General features: G+C 40.5%; 1 protein-coding gene and 1 pseudogene across 2 annotated transcripts in view; one reads left to right on the top strand and one right to left on the bottom strand.

Moving 5' to 3' along the window:
* The window catches only part of RHOA (ras homolog family member A), a 62,085-nt gene that overhangs the window by 25,065 nt on the left and 13,858 nt on the right, over window positions 1-23,162 (bottom strand). The window lies entirely within an intron of this gene.
* LOC125929343 (eukaryotic peptide chain release factor subunit 1-like) lies at window positions 7,120-9,399 on the top strand (annotated as a pseudogene).

Below are 23,162 nucleotides of genomic sequence, written 5' to 3' on the forward strand. Positions count from 1 at the left end.
ATTCCTTTTTATGGCTGCACTATTTTCCATTGTGTGGATATATCACATTTTATTTGTCCAGTCATCTGCTGATGGATACTTGACATTACTTTCACCTTTTAGCTACTGTAATAATGCTGCAATGAACACTGGTGTACAAGTAAGTATCTGCTCAAGTCTCTGCTTTCAACTCCTTCGAACAAATATACACCTAGGAGTGGAACTGTTAGGCATTCTATGTTTAGCTTTTTTCAGAACTGCCAAAATGTTTCCTACAATAGCTGTACCATTTTACATTCCCATTGGCAATGTACAAAGATTCCAATTACTCCACATCCTTGTCAACACTTGTTATTTTCTTTTTTGTTTTTTTTAATTATTGCCATTTAAGTGGGTGTGAAGTGGTATCTCATACGGGTTTTTTTTTTTTTTTAATGTTTTATTTGCTTTTTGAGAGAGAGCGAGAGAGCGAGAGAGAACAAGCAGGGGAGGGGCAGAGAGAGAGAGAGATACACACAGAATCCGAAGCAGGCTCCAGGCTCTGAGCTGTCAGCACAGAGCCCAACGTGGGGCATGAACTCACGAATGGCTGAGAGATCCTGACCTGAGCTGAAGTCGGATGCTTAACTGACTGAGCCACCTAGGCGCCCCTTGTATTTCATATGGTTTTGATATGCATTTCCCTAATGACTAATAATGTTGAGCATCTTTTCATAGGCTTATTGGCCATTTGTAAATCTTCTTTGGGAAAACATCTATTCGAATCCATTGCCCATTTCTGAACTGGATGGTTTCCACTATTTTGTTTGTTTCCACTTTCTTGACGGTGTCCTTTGAGACACATAAGTTTTTAATTTTGATACAGTCCAATATCTAATTTTTTCCTTGACTGCTGATACTACAACCTTGGATTGCGAATAACTTGTTCTGCGAGTGTTCCACAAGATAAGCAAACGTTTCTAATAAATTTTAACTTGATAAATGAGTGATGTCTTGCAATATGGGTGGTTTGTGATGCCAAATGTCACATGATCACAATTGAGCCAATGGTTCTTGAAATTCGCTTTTAAAAAAAAAAATTTTTTTTTTTAATGTTTATTTATTTTTGAGAGAGACAGAGACAGAATGCAAGTGGGTTAGGGGCAGAGAGAGAGGGAGACACAGAAGCAGAAGCAGGCTCCAGGCTCTGAGCTGTCAGCACAGAGCCCGATGCGGGGCTCGAACTCACAAACCGTGAGATCATGACCTGAGCTAAAGTCGGACGCTCAACTGACTGAGCCACCCAGGTGCCCCTTGAAATTCGCTTTGATATACGAGTGCTTTGGATTACAAAGCATGTTTCCGGAATGTATTATGCTCACAAACCAAAGTTTTACTGTAATTTGTGTCATATCTAGGAAATCACTGCCAAATCCAAGGTCATGAAAAACCTAATGCTTTTTTCTTTAAAAAAATTTTTTTTAATGTTTATTTTTGACAGAGACAGAGAGAGAGAGAGAGAGAGAGAGAGAGAGAGAGAGAGAGACAGAGCATGAGTGGGGGAGGGGCAGAAAGAGAGGGAAACACAGAATCTGAAACAGGCTCCAGAGTCTGAGCTGTCAGCACAGAGCCCAACGCAGGGCTCGAACTCATGGATAGTGAGATCAGGACCTGAGATGAAGTTGGACGCCCAACTGACTGGGCCACCCAAGCACCCCCCTAATGCTTTTTTCTAAGCGTTGTATGGTTTTAATTCTTATGTCTTGATTACTGTTGGTTTGTAATAAGTTCTGAAACCAGAAGGTGTGAGTCCTCCAACTGTTCTGTTTTCTAGATTGTTTTGGCTATTCTGGGTCCCCTGGATTTCCAAATGAATTTTAGGAGCAGCTTATTGATTTTTGCAAAGAAGGCAGCTGAGGTTTTTAATAAGGACTGCACTGAATCTATAGATCAATTTGAGAATTATTACCACCTTTACAGTATTAAGTCTTCAAATCCACGAAGACAAGATGTCTTTCCATTTATTTAGGTCATCTTTTGTTTTTTGCAGTCTCTCCTTCCCAGCTTCCTTCTTCTCCTTACATATGCCTAAACCCATATATATTTAAAGGTGGAGAAGTCTGGTCTCTCACCACTTTGTAGGAAATAATAGGGAAATGCCAGAAATAGTAAACACTTAAAAATGTTATTACAAACTTTTTTACTTTTTATTTACACATTTAATCATCGTAACTGCCCTATGAGACAGAGCCTAGTATTCTCATTTCATAGATAAGGAAGCTGAAATACAGAAAGACTAACTTGCTCAACTTAACTGGATTACTAGCCAGTAAGGTGCAGAAATGGACACTGAACAAATAAGCAATCTGTTCCAGAGTCCCTGTTTCTAAACACTCCACTTTCTTGCCCTCCTTCCTCACCCTCAAATGTCAAGAAGCAATCCTATAGTTCGTAGTGTCCTTTTCTCCTTTGCCTACCCAAGTAAACGTTAGTGACATTGTTAAAAATTAAGTCAATATGTAACTTAGGGGTTGCCTGGGTGGCTCAGTTGGTTTAGCGTCTGACTTCGGCTCGGGTCAGGATCTCGTGGTTTGTGGGTTCGAGCCCCAGGATGGGCTCTGTGCTGACAGCTCAGAGCCTGGAGCCTGCTTCAGATTCTGTGTCTCCCTCTCTCTGCCCCTCCCTGACTCATGTTCTCTCTCTCAAAAGTAAACATTAAAAATTTTTTTTTAAAAAATGTAACTTAGGAGGATTGATTACTCTTCAATATTTCTCATTGAGTTTTTGATTTTTTGATCCAAAGTCCTATGGTTTTGGGGCACTTTGCTGGCTCACTAGACAGAGCATGCAAGTCTTGATACTGGGGTTATGAGTTCAAGTCTTATGTTGGGGGTAGAGATTACTTTTTTTTTTTTTTTTTTAAGTCTTGTGGTTCTAAACCTATGTTACATTTATTTCATGTTTCCTAGCCTTTTATGATTTTTTTTGCACCCATTCTTTTTAGAATGTCATTTACATAAAAAAAGGAAGAAAAGAATTGCCAAACATCAAGTATGTTTGAATTGCTATGAAGTTAGCAACTCTTGGTTCTAGTGTGTCTTAAGTCTGCTTACTCTCACTGGGGGACAGATGGATGTCAAGCAAGGGCTGTGGCTTACGTAGCTACAGGAAACTCCGCTACAGTAAGACTGATAAGTGGTAGCCAGCCCTTTTCACACTTGTTTTTACAAGTCTGATGATTTCCTGTGGTAACTACAGCCTATTTGCACTCCTGCCTGCCTTGCTCACACTTGCAGTGTGGAAGTGGTCTGTCCATCAGACATTTTTTAGCAGTTAACAGTGGCTGCTTCCTGCACTTGGGGCAGGTAAACCACAATCACACATTAACATTCAATTGTCTCCATTTCACATAGCAGTCTGGTAATTTCTTCATGTTTCTGTGACCATGATGTAGATGCATATATGTCTAAATAGCTTCCTGAAGGCTTTCTGGAGTGCTCATTTAGCCTAGAATTTAGTATACAACATTCTAGCCTTCCTAGTTTAACTGAATTGGAAATTAGTAATAACTGCTCACTGGACAAAAAGTAAATACTGTAAGACACTAATGACTGACCTAATGCCCTATATTTTTAATCCTAAAATCATTATTTTTCAATTAACAAAATAACTTGTTAAGGCAAGTATCTAGCCATAACACTTCAACTAGCTGCTATTTCCTTAGGAATCCTGGGTTTCTAGTTAGTGGTTCTGAAAGTGGTCCTCAGACTAGTGCTATCAACCTCACCTGACAACCTGAAAGAAATGCAAATTCTCAGCTCTGACTACAAACCTACTGAATCAGAACTTCTAAGAGTGAGTCCATTAATCTGGGTTTAAACAAGCCCTCCAGGTAATTCTGACTCATGCTCAACTTTAAGAACCTCTGAGTTAGTGTATGTGTAGCTTTACTGTATGGGTAAAATGAAATACCTACCCACCACGCACCCAGAGCTAAATTTTACTGAGTCTTATAATTTCTCTGAAATCTTTTTATCTGCTTCTTAGTGATTGTCTGAACTACTCTTTTGGCTTCTATTATAAAATCTCAATCTACATTTTAGAATGTTTCATAGGAATCTTATTTCTCCAATCAGATTGAATTTCTTAGTCCAAAGTAATCCTTTTTCAAAAAAGCAGCTTTCTAAAATGGCCAATAAACACAGGAAAAGGTATTCAAAGGTGAATGAAAAGATATCCGATGTTCATGAATTTAAGGACTTGACTTTAAGAGAGAGTGAGCATGAGCAAGGGGGAGGGAAAGAGAGAGACACTGGGATCATCACCTGAGCCTAAACCAAGAGTTGGACGTTCATCTGACTGAGCCACCAGTCACCCCAAGGACTTGATACTTTTAATCTAACAGTACTGTACAAAATGATCTACAGAAGGGCGCCTGGCTGGCTGGGTCAGTGGGGCATAAGACTCTTGATCTCAGGGTCATGATTTTGAGCCCCACACTGGATGCAGAGATTACTTAAAAATTTTAAAAATACACAGGGACCCCTGGGTGGCTCAGTTAGGCGTCTGACTCTTGATTTCGGCTCAGGTCATGATCTCATGGTACATGGGATTGAGCGGCGGTGCCGGGCTCTGCAATGACAGCACAGAGCCTGCTTAGAAATCTCTCCCTGCCCCACCCCTGCTCGCGTGCAAGCTTGTACACCTCTCTCTCTCCCAAAATAAATATTTAAAATAATAATAATAATAATGGCACAAAAACAGACACTCAGACCAATGAAACAGAATAGAGAACCCAGAAATGGGCCCACAAATGTATGGGCAACTCATCTTTGACAAAGCAGGAAAGAATATCCAATGGAATAAAGACAGTCTCGTCAGCAAGTGGTGCTGAGAAAACTGGACGGAGACATGCAGAAAAATGAACCTGGAACACTTTCTTACACCACACACAAAAATAAACTCAAAATGGATGAAAGACCTAAATGTAAGACAGGAAGCCATCAAAATCCTCGAGGAGAAAGCAGGCAAAAACCTCTCTGATCCTGGCTGCAGCAACTTCTTACTTAACACGTCTCCAGAGGCAAGGGAAACAAAAGCAAAAATGCACTACTGGGACCAAAATAAAAAGCTTCTGCACAGCGAAGGAAACAATCAGCAAAACTAAAAGGCAACCAACAGAATGGGAGAAGATATTTGCAAATGACATATCAGATAAAGGGTCAGTATCCAAAATCTATAAAGAACTTATCAAATTCAACACTCAAAAAACAAATAATCCAGTGAAGAAATGGGCAAAAGACATGAATAGACACTTCTCCAAAGAAGACATCCAGATGGCCAACCGACACATGAAAAAATGCTCCACATCACTCATCATCGGGGAAATACAAATCAAAACCACAATGAGATACCACCTCACACCTGTCAGAATGGCTAACATTAACAACTCAGGCAACAACAGATGTTGGCAAGGATGCGGAAAGAGAGGATCTCTTTTGCATTGCTAGTGGGAATGCAAACTGGTGCAGCTACTCTGGAAAACAGTATGGAGGTTCCTCAAAAAATTAAAACTAGAACTACCCTATGACCCAGCAATTGCACTACTCAGTATTTATCCAAGGGGTACAAGTGTGCTGTTTCAAAAGGACACATGCACCCCCATGTTTATAGTAGCACTATCGACAATAGCCAAAGTATGGAAAAAGCCCAAATGTCCAGTGGATAAAGAATATGTGGTGTGTATGTATACATATACATACACATATATATACATACATACACAAAATGGAGTATTACTTGGCAATCAAAAAGAAATGAAATCTTGCCATGTGCAACTACATGGATGGAACTGGAGGGTATTCTGCTAGGTGGAATTAGAGAAAGACAAATATGACTTCACTCCTATGAGGACTTTAAGATACAAAATAGATGAACATAAGGGAAGCAAAAATAATATAAAAACAGGGAGGGGGACAAAACATAAGAGACTCTTAAATATGGAGAACAAATAGAGGGTTACTGGAGGGGTTGTGGGACGGGGGGACAGGCTAACGGGTAAGGAGCATTAAGGAATCTACTCCTGAAATCACTGTTGCACTATACACTAACTTGGATGTAAATTAAAAAAATAAATTAAATTTTATTATTATTTTTTTAACGTTTATTTTATTTTTGAGACAGAGAGAGACAGAGCATGAATGGGGGAGGGGCAGAGAGAGAGGGAGACACAGAATCGGAAGCAGGCTCCAGGCTCTGAGCCATCAGCCCAGAGCCCAACGCGGGGCTCGAACTCATGGACTGTGAGATCGTGACCTGAGCTGAAGTCGGACGCTTAACCGACTGAGCCACCCAGGCGCCCCTTTTTATTTTTTTTTTAATTTTTTTTAAAATAAATTAAATTTATTTTTTTTTTAATATATGAAATTTATTGTCAAATTGGTTTTCATACAACACCCAGTGCTCATCCCAAAAGGTGCCCTCCTCAATACCCATCACCCACCCTCCCCTCCCTCCCACCCCCCATCAACCCTCAGTTTGTTCTCAGTTTTTAACAGTCTCTTATGCTTTGGCTCTCTCCCACTCTAACCTTTTTTTTTTTTTCCCTTCCCCTCCCCCATGGGTTTCTGTTAAGTTTCTCAGGATCCACATAAGAGTGAAAACATATGGTATCTGTCTTTCTCTGTATGGCTTATTTCACTTAGCATCACACTCTCCAGTTCCATCCACGTAAATAAATTAAATTTTAAAAAGAAAATAATAATAAACAAATGGGATAAGATAAAGACACCAGAAATAAACCTTCACAAATATGGCCAATTGATTTTTGACATGGTACCAAAATATTCTATGAAAAAGGACAGTCTTTTCACTAAACAGTGCTGGGGGAAACCATATATTCACATGTAGAAGAATTTAGACTCAGGACACCTAGGTAGCTCAGTTGGTTAAGCATCCAACTCTTGGCTTCGGCTCGGGTCATGATCTCATAGTTCATGGTTTTGAGCATCTTGTTGAGATCTGTGCTGACAGTGCAGAGCCTGCTTGGGATTCTGTCTCCACCTCAAAATAAAATAAACTTTAGACAGGCCCATGTGAGCAGATTCCAACACATGCAACTGCCTGGAGAGAGGGAGCCAGTGTCCTATGTCAGAGCTGCTGGTGGGGAGGAGCAGCCGCTGCCACCCAGGACTGGGCTCTTAGGGAGGAGGAGACAAGAAAATGGCAGACGACCCCAGTGTGCTGACAGGAATGTGGAGATCTGGAAGATCAAGAAGCTCACCAAGAGCTTCGAGGCAGCCCGCGGCAATGACACAAGCATGGTACCGTTGATCATTTCTCCCAAAGATCAGATTTCCCAAGTGGCAAAAGTGTTAGCAGATGAGTTTGGAACTGCATCTAACATTAAGTCATGAGTAAACCACCTTTCAGTCCTGGGAGCCATTAATTACATCCATACAACAAAGACTCAAACTTTATAACAAAGTACCTCCAAATGGCCTCGTTGTTTACTGTGGTACCATTGTAACACAAGAAGGAAAGGAAAAGAAAGTCAACATTGACTTTGAACTTTTCAAACCAATTAATACATTGTTGTACTTGCGTGACAACAAATTCCATACAGAGGCTCTTACAGCACTACCTTCGGATGACAGCAAGTTTGGCTTCATTGTAATAGACGGTAGTGGTACACTTTTTGGCACACTCCAAGGAAACACAAGAGAAGTCCTACACAAATTCACTGTGGATCGCCCAAAGAAACATGATAAAGGAGATCAGTCAGCCTTACGTTTTGTTCATTTAAGAATGGAAAAGTGACATAACTATGTTCGGAAAGTAGCTAAGACTGCTGTACAGCTGTTTATTTCTGCAGACAAAGTGAATGTGGCTGGTCTTCTTTTAGCCGGATCAGCTGACTTTAAAAGTGAACTAAGTCAATCTGATAGGTTTGATCAGAGGTTGCAATCAAGTTTTAAAATTAGTTGATATATCCTATGGTGGTGAAAATGGATTCAACCAAGCTACTGAGTTATCTACTGAAGTCCTCTCCAACGTGTGATTCATTCTTCAAGAGAAGAAAATAGGATGATACTTCGATGAATCAGTCAGGACACAGGGAAGTACTGTTTTGGAATTGAAGATACACTAAAGGCTTTAGAAATGGGAGCTGTAGAGATTCTAATAGCCTATGAAAATCTGGATATAATGAGATATGTTCTTTATTGCCAAGCCACAGAAGAGGAGAAAATTCTCTATCTAACTCCAGAACAAGAGAAGGATAAATCTCATTTCACAAAGAGACAGGACAAGAACACAAGCTGACTGAAAGCATGCCCCTGCTGGAATGGTTTGCTAACAACTATAAAAAATTTGGAGCTATGTTGGAAATTGTCACACATAAGTCACAAGAAGGATCCCACTTTGTGAAAGGATTTGGTGGAATTGGAGGTATTCTGTGGTACCGAGTAGATTTCCAAGGAATGGAATACCAAGGAAGAGATGATGAATTTTTTGACCTTGATGACTACTAGGTAGTCGACATGGGTCTGGCAAAACATGCCTCACCCTCTAGCATCCAACCCAAGAAGCATACCCATGGTGGAATCCAAACAGATCCCTGCCTTACAATTGGAACACTTCCAGAACTTAATCCACGGGCACTGGATACTGAAAAGAAAACCAAAACAAAACCAGACCCAACCCTACACTTTGGTTTGTCATGATGTCAGCGCAGCAGCCTACAACTAAGTTCCTAAAATGCCACTTTGGACTAATTTAAGAAAGTATCCCAGTTTTTACTTTTACTCAATAGTGACATTGGTTGCTCTTGTACTTTATGGAAAAAAAAAATGGTTTTTTTAACCTTCATACATAGTATCAAAAATACTTAACTGCTGTATACCTTCAAAATTTAATAGAAATGAGATCATATGGTTTGTTTCTTATCTTGATTGAAGAAAAACTGCTGCATTTTGCAGTGACCCATTTACATGGCATTCTCAGCTTAGACTGCATGAGAAGAAATACATGCGGTGAAATGTTGGAACCAAAAAATAAAATAAAATAAAAACTTTAAAAAAATCTTAAAAAAAACTGTAACTGTCTACAAAGCTGGCTTCATTAAGCAATTAAGCAATATAACAAATAAGAACTTCACTGAGAGGGTAAGTAAGAAAGATGTTGGGATAGAGAAATCAGCTCAGGGATCAAAGATCAAAAACTTAAGTCGGGGGCACCTGGGTGGTTCTGTAGGTTAAGTATCTGATCCTTGATTTCGGATCAGGTCATGATCTTAGGTTCATGGGTTCAAACCCTGTGCTGACAGTGTGGAGCCGGCTTGGGAGTCTGTGTCCCCCTCCCCCGCTCGCATGCCTGTGTGCTCACTTGTGTGCTCTCTAAGTAAATAAAATAAATAAATAAACTCAAAAAAAAAAAAGGAAATTTAAGCCTGGATCACAAAGCCATCCTGGATCACAAAGATAACTCCTGGCTATTAAGGACTGCACTGCATTAGCAATGTTTTCCAACAAAGTTCTCTGAAACTGAAAGTCCAAGTCTCCAGGTAAAGGGTCCAATTCACTGTATTCCATTATCATCTGCATCACAATATAATTTTATAAAAAGTAAAGGCATATTTGGTCCTAGACACATCTTCTTTCTGCCTAGGAATCCTCCCCACCTCTTATCTATCTAGTAAATATTCACCTTCCAAAATAACAAAAATCATACTTTTAAAGTTTTTTTTAAGTAATCTCTACACCCAATGGGGGGCTCAAACTCATGACCCTAAGATCAAGAGTGGCAAGATCTTCCAATTGAGCCAGCCAGGTACCCCAAAAGTCACTTCTTTCCTGATCTCTGCCATTTCCCTTTCCCTCCCTACACAACCTCCTTCATAAATATCTTCACACTTATTTACCACTCTTATTTAACGGAAATTCTCTTTACTAAATTGAAAGCTAATTTAGGGCATGGGTAGTATTATTCATCTTTATACCACCAATGCCAGGAGCACATGGATGGATCAGTCTGTTGAGTGTCCAACTTTGGGTCAGGTCATGATCTCATGGTTTGTGGGTTTGAGCCCCAAGTTGGGCTTGGCGCTGACAGCACCTGCTTCAGATTCTCTGTCTCCCTCTCTCTGTCCCTCCCTCCCTTCCCTGCTCATATGCCGGCTCTCCCTCAAAAATAAATAAACATTAAAAAAAAGAAAAGTGTACCACCAATGATGGACACCATTAGGGTACCTATGTGTGTTTCCTGAATGGGGAAAAAAAAAAACACACAAAAAACACTATGTAATCTACCAGTGGCTGCTATATACAGAAAAAAATTTTCAATTTCAATCCACCTTTCAAAGGAATCACGTGTGAAGCTCTACTCAATACCATGAAGAAAGACTTCCCTCATATCTGAATCATACATAAGCAGGGAGGAAGCCAAAAACTTCTACAAGTTATAAACTGGAATATAAAAATAGTGGGAAAAGTATATAGGGGGAGCAGAATTATTGTTTGAAGCACTTTGAACGGAAGAGAGAGAATGTTAAGTCTGCACTCTCAGGCACCTGGGTGGCTCAGTCAGTTAAGCGTCCAACTTCAGCTCAGGTCATGATCTCACAGTCTGTGAGTTCAAGCCCCACGTCGGGCTCTGTGCTGACAGCTCAGAGCCTGGAGCCTGCTTCGGATTCTGTGTCTCCCTCTCTCTCTGCCCCTCCCCTGCTCATGCTCTGTCTCTGTCTCAAAAATAAATAAAAACATTAAAAAAAAAAAGTCTGCACTCTCTTCCAAAGACGGTACTATCATAGTTTTACTGCCCAACACAGTAGCCACTAGTCACGTGTCTATTTGTTAATTAATATTTTAATTAATTGAAATTTAAAAATTCACTTCCTTGGTCCCAATGACACATTTCAAATGCTCAACAGCCACAAAGGACTATTGTGTGGACAAGACAGACACAGAACATATCCATTATCACAAAAGGTGTAATTCTAAACAATTCTGCCATGGCTGTTTGGCAGACGCAGGATCTTATTCAATGTTCTCCTCATTTTCTTGCATGCTACAAAGATCTTCCAAAGAAAATATACCCATAATCTCATGCTATAGGTTTCCTAGAAAGCATTTACAGCAAACATCAGGTCATTTAAAGATAAATTCTGGCAGGCACTCCCACTCATCCCTCATGCCTCCTCCAAGTCAGTCCACTCTTCAGTAGGATGACAATCACCTCCTTCCTTGACAGGTCCAGCCTTGTCTAAATTCTTATCTCCTTACATCTGATCAGCCTAACACAAACCTAGAGTTTTTAATGGGCCATTCCCTGTTGCTAGAGAGCAGCCTTATCTGAAAGAAAGTCTTAGAGAAAACAATATAATGTAATTAAGTGCTGTAACACAAGTTCTTCCTCTCCTGTATGAACAAAGAGAAAGTAAGCAATTCTGCTAGAGGCTTCAGAGAAGGTAACATCTGACCTAGATAAGCAATTCTGCTAGTGGGCTTCAGAGAAGGTAACATTTGACCTAGACCTTGAAGAATGAGGACAAGTAACCTGAGGGGAGTTGAGAGTGGTAATGGCTTAGGAATACTTTCCTAATGTGAGGAACAGCCTGAGCAAATGACCTCAATGACCCTAAATATAAAAATTCAGAGGGGCGTCTGGGTGGCTCAGTTGATTAAGTGTCCAACTCTTGATTTTAGTTCAGGTCATGATCTTATGGTTTGTGGGTGCAAGTTCCACACAGGGCTCCATCGGGCTCTGCGCTGTCAGCAAGGGATTTTCCCTCTCCCTCTCTGCTCCTCCCCTGCTTGCGCACTCTCTCTCAAAATAAATACACAAATGTTAAAAAAAAAAAAAAAAAATCAGAGAGGAGGGGCACCTGCCTGGCTGGCTCAATCTGTAGAGTGTGCACCCATGTTGGGTGTAGAGATTACTTAAAATAAATAAATAAATAAAATCTTAAAGAAAAAAAGGAATTCAGAGAGGAGACTGTTGGAAAATGAAGCTAGAAAGATGAATGGTTACACTGGAGGATCTGGAATGTCAATACACAGCAACCTGTATTCTATTCTGTAAACGAGGGAAAGCCACTGGAAAACACAATCAGATCTGTGATTTACAAAGACAGCTTTGGCAGCAGCATTTGAAATAGCTAGAAGGTGGACTGGGCAGGGATGAGAAGACCATGATGAGAGTATGAGAGTGCCCTGGAGAGAGAAGCCTAATGAAAAGGTGAGGTGGAAGGAGCACAATCTAATAGGCTTTTCCTAACACTACACCCATTTCTGTCCTACCCCCACCCCCCTGAACCAGTTGAAAAAGATTAGTGCCCAGGTAAATTGTTACTGCAGGTAAAAACAGCATAGCCCTCAAGTGTATAGAATGGGGAGAGGCAGTGATCAATCCACAGAGACTGCCAGTAACATGGAAAAGGTAGGCACAAAAAACCCAGAGATATTTATATTTGAAGAGAGCAGTCAGAAAGCTATGATGACAACCAGCACCAAGAGAAAGGAAGAGGGTACTTCAAGGAATGGCTTCATATTATATGGCTAGCAAAAAGGGCATGGGCACAGCAATCAAAACCCTTTCAGTTGACCACAGGGGAAGAGTAGTAGACTGTGGTAGACTGAGAAGAGGAGGGCACGGAGGTCGGTAATATAAAATGTTCTTTCAGAAAGTTAGGAAATACATGTTACAACATGGATGAACCTTGAAAACTTTATGTTCAGTAAAAGAAGCCAGTCACAAAAGACCAAACATATGGTTCCAGTTATATGAAATGTCCAGAACAGACAAATCTACAGAGACAGATTAATGGTTGCCTAAGGCTGGGGGTTGTGATGGGAGACTGGGGAATGACAGTTGAAGAGTATAGGAGTTTCTTTTTGAGGTGATGAAAATACTCTAAAATTGATTATACAACTCTGTGAATATACTAAAACCCACTATTTGTACACTTTAAATGGGCGAATTGTATGGTATATAAATTGTACCTCATAAAACTGTTAGCAGGAAAAGTCCCACCCCCTTCCCCCCCAATTAAGAGAAAAAAAGGTCTGGAATGTGTGGTAGACTACCCATTGTCTGTCTGCCTCATTATCGTTCCCTTTCCTGGTCATACAGCTGCCAATAATAAAGACTACATTTCCTGGACTCTGTTGCACCTAGGTGAAGTCATTAAGGTCTGGCCAGTGGACTATATGCAGAATTGATGCAGGATAGAGGAGACTTGCTAGAGCAATGTTTTGAGATTAAGGGGAGTATATCTAGTACAGAAGTGGAAGGCGTGACCCTGGATATGAAATATTGACTCCTACAGGACTGCTCCACTGTTAACAGAGGAGGAAGCAGACCACAACAGCCAAACCACAGGCAAGTGAATAGAGGTGGTGGCAGACCCTTGTATTTGCTTCCATGTTCTCAATTAAGAAGCAAGATCGTTAGTTGACAGTAAGGCTAGGGAAGGAAAAAAGAAAGCGTGAGCTAAAGAGGTGGTGCTGTCTAAAAGTAGGAGAAGAAATGGGCTAAGGAATCGCAGTGGAACTGCTAAGCAGTGGTACAGGCCACCTTTCAAGTTAGGGGTCATGAATTCAAAGCAAGACCAGTAAGCATGTTTTTTTCCTTCTCCAGCTACATTCAGTTATAGGTGTAGAGTGAGTGAAAAGTTGGACTGAAAACAGGGCTGAGGTGTTCAGCCCTGAGCCTGGGTGGCTCAGTTGGCTAAGTGTCCAGCTCTTGGTTCTGGCTCAGGTCATGATCTCATGGTTCATGGGTTCAAGCCCTGCATCAGGCTCTGCCCTGACAGTGCAGAGCCTGCTTGGGATTCTCTCTCTCTGCCCTTCCCCAACTCGTGAGCATGTGCTTGTGTGCTCTCTCTCTCTCAAAATAAATAAAACTTTAATTTTTTAAAACACATTTTATTTGTGGGGCACCTGGGTGGCTCAGTCGGTTAAGCATCCAACTTCGGCTCAGGTCATGATCTCATGGTTCGTGGGTTCAAGCCTCGCATCGGGCTCTGTGCTGACAGCTCAGAGCCTGGAGCCTGTTTCGGATTCTGTGTCTCCCTCTCTCTCTGCCCCTCCCCCACTCGCACTCTGTCTCTGTCTCAAAAATAAACAAACATTAAAAAAAAAACACATTTTATTTTTTTGAGAGACAGAGCACAAAAGGGGAGGGGCAGAGAGAGAAGGAGACACAATCCGAGGCAGGCTGCAGCCTCTGAGCTGTCAGAACAGACCTCAATGCATGGCTTGAACCAAGGAACCAGGAGATCATGACCTGAGCCCAAGTCAGACACTCAACTGACTGAGCCACCCAGGCGACCCAAAATAAATAAAACTTTAAAATAAATAAATAAAAATAAATAGGGCTGAGGTTTTGCCAGATAAGATGAAATGGGACAGGAGAAAAAGGGTTGAGAATATATACAAGGGAGTGATTATAGTAATGAACTATGAACTCTGAGTAAGGAGAAAAGTGGTAACTGAAGATGAGGAGCAGTAAAAGGGAAGTAAGATCAATGGACTGTAAGCCCCAGTGAGGCTGAAGAATTTCAGTGTCTGAGTATTAGATGGATTAAGTCATAAAACTAGCATATTACCATTGTTGTAGGGGGCAATTTCTTTGTAGGGTCACTGGCAACATCTATCAGAATTCAAACTGCATATATCCATTGAACCAGCAATTCCACTTACAAAAATTTATTCTACAAATATATTCACACATAAATACAATCACTTGTGTTCAAGAATGCTCACTTCAGCAATATTCATAATACCAAAAGACTAAAAACAATCTAGATGTTCCTTCTCCACAGAAGATATTGGTTAAATATCTTAATCATACAATGGCATATTATGCAACCATTAAAAATAAAAAGGATTTGGGGCACCTGGGCAGCTCAGTTGGTTAAGCATCAGACTTCAGCTTAGGTCATGATCTCACAATTTGTGAGTTTGAGTCCCGCTTTGGACGAGCTTGGGCCCTCCTTCAGGTGAGCTCGAACCCCACTTCGGATAAACATGAGCCCCCACATCAGGTGAACCCTGCTTTTTTCTCCTTCCCTGCCCCTCGTGGGATTCTCTCTCCCTTTCTCTCTGTCCCTTGCTCACTTGCGACCTCTCTCTTTCTGTCTTGCTAAATACAGATAGACAGCTAGATAGATAAAAATAAAAAATATATAAATAAAAATAAAGGCTAGACTCTTTAAAAATAAAAAGATATGTTAACAAGTGATCTCCAAGATAGACTATTAAATGAGAAGAGTTAAGGGGCTAAATATGTATACTATCATAACACTGTGTAATGGTGGGATGTATAGACATATAGAACAGGGCCTGGCAGAAATGCACAATTAATATTCACTGAAGAACAATGGACACTAGTGTAATCACAGACTCTCTCAACAAAGGCTGCCTCTAGGAACCATATATCATTTTGTATTGAATCTACCAAATGTATTATGTTTTTTGTTTTGTTTCAAAGTAGTCTCCACACCCAAAGTGGAACCTAATACAGGGCTTGAACTCACAATCCTGAGCAGAGATCAAGAATTGGATACTGGGGTGCCTGGGTGGCTCAGTCGGTTGAGTGTCCGACTTTGGCTCAGGTCACGATCTCACGATTCTTGGGTTCGAGCCCCACCTTGGGCTTTGTGCTGACAGCTCAGAGCTTGGAGCCTGCTTAGGATTCTATGTCTTCCTCTCTCTCTGCCCCTCCCCTGCTCTTTCTCTCTCTCTCTCTCAAAAATAAACATAAAAAAAAAAAAAAGTCAGATATTTAACCAACTGAGCCACCCAGGCACTCCTGTATTTTTTTTAAAAGATTACAGCACTGACATATAGATCTTTCCAAGTCAGTACACGAGGTAAAAAAAGAAAAAAAGAAAAAAAGAAAAACCAAAGCAGTAGTACAACATACACAAAGATCCATCTTGGAATCTGACGTCCTAAAGGCTTATAAAAGTATACTGTCCCCTCTCCCCCTTACAACTTCCCTAGGCTAGCCAAGACTGACTCACTACTCTCTCTTCCCTACAAAGAAGTAAAATAAGAGTATCTGTGATCAAGCACAGTTTAACACTGCCAACAACGGATTCCCACCACTCCTAACACTTCTCTTTATCTCCTTTTAGGCCAAGAGTTACAACTTCCCCCAGAGGGGCCTCCCTGACTACTCAAACACATATTTTTCTTCATCTATTAACTCCTATAGTGCTTGGTCTACTAGGTGCTGCTTCCCAAATTACGTAAGCCTACATCACTTGGTATTCTGCTTGCACTGGTAGTGAGAAGGCTCTGTACCCTGGTACTAGTATTCAGAACAGCTGTGAATCTTTGGGCAAGTTACTTAAGCCCTCTGTGTCTCTACTTCCTCATTTGTACCAACGGGAAAAATAATGGTTCCTATCCTCACAGAATAGTGGTAATTATTAAATGAGTAACAGAGGAAAGGGCTTAGAACAAACAATACCTAGCATGTAACAGCTGTTTAACTATTGGATACTATTACCTGTAAATTTCAATAAAAAAGACTGTATCTTCAATTCTATATTCCCCATAATGCCCAACAGGGTCAAATATGGCAATGAAGGGAAGTGTTTGCTGATTGAATCAAAGAAAAGAAACCTAGCCTTTCTAAGTTAATAGATAAAAATGCACTGATATAGGGGCACCTGGCGGTCTCAGTCAAAAGAAAGAACCCGCTACTCTTGATCTCAGGGTCATGAGTTTGAGCCCTGTGCTAGGTGTAAAAATTATTAAAAATAAATAAATAAATAAACTTAAAAAAATGCATGGGTGTAAGAAAGAGTTAATTTTTTAACTTTTTGAAGGGAAACTTTCAAAAGCTCAAGTTAGTAAGATTAGACATTAGCCTTCAAATTTACTTCCTCTAAGCACTTCCCTTCTTTTCTAAGTTGGCCTTAAGTCTCATTCTTAAGAAGAAATTGCTTCTTTTCCAACAAGACTTACAAGCAGCAAACTATTATATATAAAACTCCCTAGTCCATACATTTATGTATGAAATATCATAAAGGACAGGGGGGGAAAAAGACTAAACATCTATCTTATCATCTTCTATATGGCAAAAAAGCCTTGAAGTAAGCAATCCTGGGAGTCTTTTTTTAAGTTTATTATTATTATTTTTAGTAATTTCTACACCCAAGAAAGCTTGGGTGCTTGGGAAATCTTGGGGCTTGAACTCTCAACCCCGAGATCAAGAGTCATATGCACTACTGACTGAGCCAGCCAAGCACCCCATTCTTGGAATATTTTAAAGCAGCAACTTCAACTGCTGAAGAGACTCATTACGGGAGATTAAAAAATAACCTATTCACAGCTAAAACACTGAAGATTGCAAACTATTTTTCCCATAAATTAGAGCAAATTCAAGGATACCTGAATACAGTGGTGTTTTTTCAAAACTGAAGCTTTTCCCAATCTAGCAAATAACTGTTTTTTAAGGCCAAGTGTTTTTAAGGCCTATAAGGATTCCTTTCTTGTATTCTAGTAAGTGTTTCCCGAACAGTAGATAAAGGGCCTAGAAATTGTGCACTACCATTACCGTATCTTACCTTATGAATAATCTTGACTGTTCACTATAGTTGGAGGAAGATATGATCACATACACTCCAATCCCTATTCCATCCACACATGCTAGAAGGGGCCTCCTGACACATGTTCTCAAAGATTTCCAGGTGATTCTTACCCACCTCCCCTCCCACCTAAAACACTACCAACAACCTTACCTGACCAAACATTACACTAGGGTTTCAAAATCTGAATCCCATCCTGCATATGTCTAACAAGAAAACAGCATCTACCATACGAACTACTAAAATCAGAAATGTTCAGTCCCATGTAGATTAACCAAAGTAAAAGTTTTGGGTTTTTTTGTTTGTTTTGTTTTGAGAGACTGTGTGTGGGGGGGAGAGAGAAGGAAAGGAGAATCAATCCCACACAGGCTCTGCACTGTCAGCACAGAGCCTGATGTGGGGCTCGATCCCACAAACCGTGAGATCATGACCTGAGCTGAAATCAAGAGTCAGACACTTAACTGACTGAACCACTCAGGTGCCCCAAGGTTTTTTTCTTTTTTCTTTTTTTAAGTTCATTTGTTTATTTTGGGAGAGAGCAAGAGAGAGAATAGTGGGGGAGGGGCAGAGAGAGAGGGAGAGAGAATCCCAAGCAGGCTCCACACTGTCAGCACAGAGCCCAACACAGGGCTCGATCTCATGAACCATGAGATCATAACCTGAGCTGAAATTAAGAATCAGATGCTTAACTGAGTGAGCCGCCCAGACACCCTCAAAGTAAAAGATTCTACTAGAAATTAATTTCAGTTATAGGCAGCAATAGTTACTGAGTTATAGGTAGTTGACAGTAATGGTAAAGGAGCTATGCTACTTAAGAGTTCATCAATGCTCTATCGCTTACTAGCTTTGTGCTCCATTACAAGCAGTTTCCTTACATGTCAAGTGGCGAATGCAATCTTCTAAACATGGTTGGTATGAAGATTAAATAAGACCAAAAGAGCTTACTTACTGAAAATAGGTCAGTGTTCAATAAAGGTTTCTCATTATTACTGAGGTCTCATTTTGGACAAATGGTAACTCCCTCCAAATTCCAACTGTCCAGAACTTGAGGACCAGTTTGTAATATGGCCTGACCTGGAAAGAATGTTGTTTCTCCTAAAACGAAAATTTTACCAGTCTAGCAAATATAGCTGACCCTTGAACAACACCGGTTTGAACTGCACTGATCTACTTAATATGTGGATTTGCAGTAGACTACTAAACATATTTTCTCTTATGATTCTTTTTATTTTTCTTTTTAAGTAGGCTCCATGCTCAATGTGGGGCTTGAACTCATGACCCTAAGATCAAGAGTCAAATACTTCTCTGACTGAGCCAGCTAGGTGCCCCTCTTATGATTTTTAGTACTGTATCTTTTTATTTTCTTTATTTATTTTGAGAGAGACAGAGACAGCGCAAGTAGGGGAGGGGCAGAGAGAGAGAGAGAGAGAGAGAGAGAGAATGCCAAGCAGGCATTAAGTCAGACACTTAACTGACTGAGCCACCCAGGTGTCCCTCTAGCTTACTTTAAGAATACAGTATACAGGGGCACCTGAATGTCTCAGTTGCCTAAGTGTCTGACTCTTGATTTCGACTCAGATCATGATCTCACAGTTCCTGAGTTCAAGCCTTATATTGGGGTCTGTGCTGACAGTATGGAGCCTGCTTCAGATTCTCTCTCTCTCTCTCTCTCTCTCTCCCTCTCCCTCTCCCTCTCCCTCCCTCCCTCCCTTCCTCCCTCCCTCTCTCTCTCTGCCCCATCCCTGCTCACTCATGTGCACGGGTGCTCTTTCTCTTAAAAATAAATAAAACTCCCCCCCCCCCAAAATACAGTATATAACACATTTAACATACAAAACACATGTTAATCGACTTTATGTCATCAGTAAGGCTTCCAGTCAACAGTAGGCTGTTAGTTACATATTTGGGAAGTCCAGTTATACTCAAAATTTCGGCTGCACAGCGGTCAGTGCCCCACCCCCCATACTGTTCAAGAGTCAGCTGTAGTTTTTCAAAGTATGTATCACATCCATACCTGACCCCACCCTCTTCTTTCCTATTGAAAAAAATAATAAATTACTACTTATCTCTCACTGCCTGAAATTATAGGCCCACAATACTTCATCCAAAAGCCTTGGGACTAGATATTTCTAAAGTCAGAATTTTTCAGATTTCAGAAAGATGGTATGGTACAAATGCCAAATACTCTGTAATATACCCAATGGGTTAATAGTTCTTCAGTAAAATAAATGAACATATAAGGAGGATAAAAACTAAACAACCTCTCATCAGTTCAGTTCAGGTTTTACCATCAAATGGGTTTGTGATCTTCAGAACTTTCCAAAAGAAAGTTATGACTATCCCTAACCCAATGCCAATTTGCTTTAAAATATACACACGCCAGGGGTGCCTGGGTGGCTCTGTCGGTTGAGCGTCCGACTTCGGCTCAGGTCATGATCTCGCAGTCCGTGAGTTCGAGCCCCACGTCGGGCTCTGTGCTGACCACTCAGAGCCTGGAGCCTGTTTCAGATTCTGTGTCTCCCTCTCTTTGACCCTCCCCCGTTCATGCTCTGTCTCTCTCTGTCTCAAAAATAAATAAACATAAAAAAAATTTTTTTAAACAAAATATACACACGCCATCACATTCTTCTGAATACTTTTTAAGCACTTTTTCTAATGCCCTCAGGTCTGATTTTTCCCATGACGGGTAACTATGCTATTATCTCAGAGAAGTGGACTGAGCCATTCCTGCTATTTCTCTTGGGAAATTAAAACAAAATAGCCTTTAAATTAGGTAAGCTGGGGGCTGGGGGTGATGTGCATTTAAGCTAAACTTCAGGGCTGACAGTAATTTGAATTCTACAACCTAAATTAGCTGAATGATTTCAATAACTTGTTCAGGGACTATACATTTTACAATACTTACTTTCTTAGACTCACAGTAAATCTGCCTCTGTGCACAATTTTTAGCAGATAAGGAGCTACCAAAGGTGTTTCAGATGGTGCTATTTGGTTATAATGCATGTATTATCTAGACATTTATTAACCATTCATTATAAGCAGGCACAAAACAGTTCTCCAGCTGAGAAACAGTTGTAGAAATAATTCAACTGAATAACTATGCTGCTTCTGCTGGATCAAGATCTTTACAATATTTTGGAAAGATAATGAATAAATTCCTATGCAGAAAAAATAATCACAGCTTTAAAATGATAGCATACTTCAAATAATTATAATTTTACCTCATGATTCTACAAAGGGACTAATTACACAAAAATAGTGATGATTACAGTAAGCTTTCCTCAACCACTGAAGAAATAAAAGCATTTAATACAGCATAACTTTAGACATGACTTAATTTTTTAACTTTTTACCGTATTCATTACTTTAAACACATTACTTTAAAAACAGATTAGAAGCTGAGTTCAGGGGTACCTAGGAGGCAGAGTCAGTTGAGCGTCTGACTTTGGCTGGGGTCATGATCTTGCAGTTTTATGAGTTCCAGCCCCACAACGGGCTTGCAGCTGTCAGCGCAGAGCCAGCTTCAAATCCTTTGTTCCCCTTTCTCTGCCCCTCCCCCACTCTTGCTCTCTCAAAAATAAAATAAAATAAAATTTAAAAAGTTGAGGGGCGCCTGGGTGGCTCAGCTGGTTAGGCATTGACTTCAGCTCAGTTTATGATCTCACGGTTCATGAGTTCAAGCCTCGCGTCGGGCTCTGTGCTGCCAGCTCAGAGCCTGGAGCCTGCTTTGGATTACGTCTCCCTCTCTCTCTGCCCCTCCCCCACTCACTCTCTCTCTCCATCTCTCAAAAGTAAATGAACATTTAAAAAAAAATTTTAAGGTTGAGTTCACGAAACTTACCTTTTTGACATCCATATGCCTCAATTATATAATCTAGTTTGAAATTTTACATCCTGTAGTACCCCCTTCTCCACAAAGGATATGTTCCAAGACCCCCAGTGGATGCCTGAAACCACAGATGGTACCGAACCCTACATACACTACGTCTTTCCTGTACATACATACCTATGATAAAATTTAATTTACAAATTACACACAGCAAGAGACTAAACAATAATTAATAATGAAATATAACAATTACAATATGCTATAATGAGTTATGTGAATGTAGTCTCTCCCCTCAAAATACCTTATTGCATTGTACTTACCCTTCTTGTAATGATGTGAGATGATAAAATGCCTATGTGATGAGATGAAATGAGGTGAATGATGTAAGCACTGTGATGTAGCATTAGGCTGCTACTGACTTTCTGACATATGTCAAAAGGGAGGATCATTACTTTCGGACCATGGTTGACCAGGACAGAAAACCAGGATAAGAACCAGTGTGTGTTTTATTTTATTTCTCTCTCCACATAAGTTGTTACGAATCAGTATTGTACAGATGACTATTATAAAAGCAAAAGTTGTCTAGTCTTTTAGAAACTAAAAAAATTTTTAAAGAAATTTTAAAAATCATAAAAATCCTGTGAATTTTACTCAGAAGAATGATGATCCTAATGAACATTAAAAAGTTCCTCCCAATCCAGGTTTTGTCAATGTTTCTGCAGCAGGGTGTAGTGTCAATGCAAGCTGTGCAAAAAATATTTTGGATGAAATCTAGGTACAAAATGTCGTATTATAGATAAGAAAATATATAAATCCCAGGACAGTATCTTGTAAAATTATAAAACCCAAAGCATACAACCACCCTCAGCCAAAACAATATAATATCCTATAACTCAGGCTATTAACCCAGGGTATCTTCCTTCTTTCCTTTGCCCTTAACGCACCCCACCTACCCTTCCCCACTTAGATAACTCATACTCAGGCTAAGTCAGTCTCTCAGGGTGTTCCCTGAGCTCCCAATTTAGATCAGGCCTTTTGGATACTCCCACAGCACCAAACCTCTCTCTGCCTCACTCATCACACCCCTCCAAAGTTTCTTCCTCCCAAACTCCATTAGTATAAGAATCATATCTGTCTTATTAACCACTGTCAGACAAGCATAGGTGCAAGCACATAATAGTTAAGTGTTCAAATAATAAACCTGAAAAAAATAAATTTCCAGGAGCAAAGAAGCTTTATACAACCAATTTGGCGAACACAGATTTTAAAAAGAAAACAGTTACAACAACCTCGGCTGTGTACACTAGTGGTGAGGCTACCTCCTAGGGTAGGAGTCTAGTAGTTCAAGAATTCACCCTTGGGGCGCCTGGGTGGCTCAGTCGGTTAAGTGTCCGACTTCGGCTCAGGTCGTGATCTCACAGTCCCTGAGTTTGAGCCCCGCATCGGGCTCTGTGCTGACAGCTCAGAGCCTGGAGCCTGTTTCAGATTCTGTGTCTCCCTCTCTCTGACCCTCCCCCATTCATGCTCTGTCTCTCTCTGTCTCAAAAATAAATAAACGTTAAAAAAAAAAAAAAAGAATTCACCCTCACAGAATTATAGAAACCTCTCATACAATCAGAAACTTAAACTGGGGCGCCTGGATAGCTCAGTCGGTTGAGCATCCGACTTCAGCTCAAGTCATGGTCTTGTGGTCCGTGGGTTTGAGCCTCACATTGGGCTCTGTGCTGATAGCTCAGAGCCTGGAGCCTGCTTTGGATTCTCTCTCTCTGCCCCTTC

This window comes from Panthera uncia, chromosome A2, assembly GCF_023721935.1.
Source record: "Panthera uncia isolate 11264 chromosome A2, Puncia_PCG_1.0, whole genome shotgun sequence".
NCBI classification, from domain to species: Eukaryota; Metazoa; Chordata; class Mammalia; order Carnivora; family Felidae; genus Panthera; species Panthera uncia.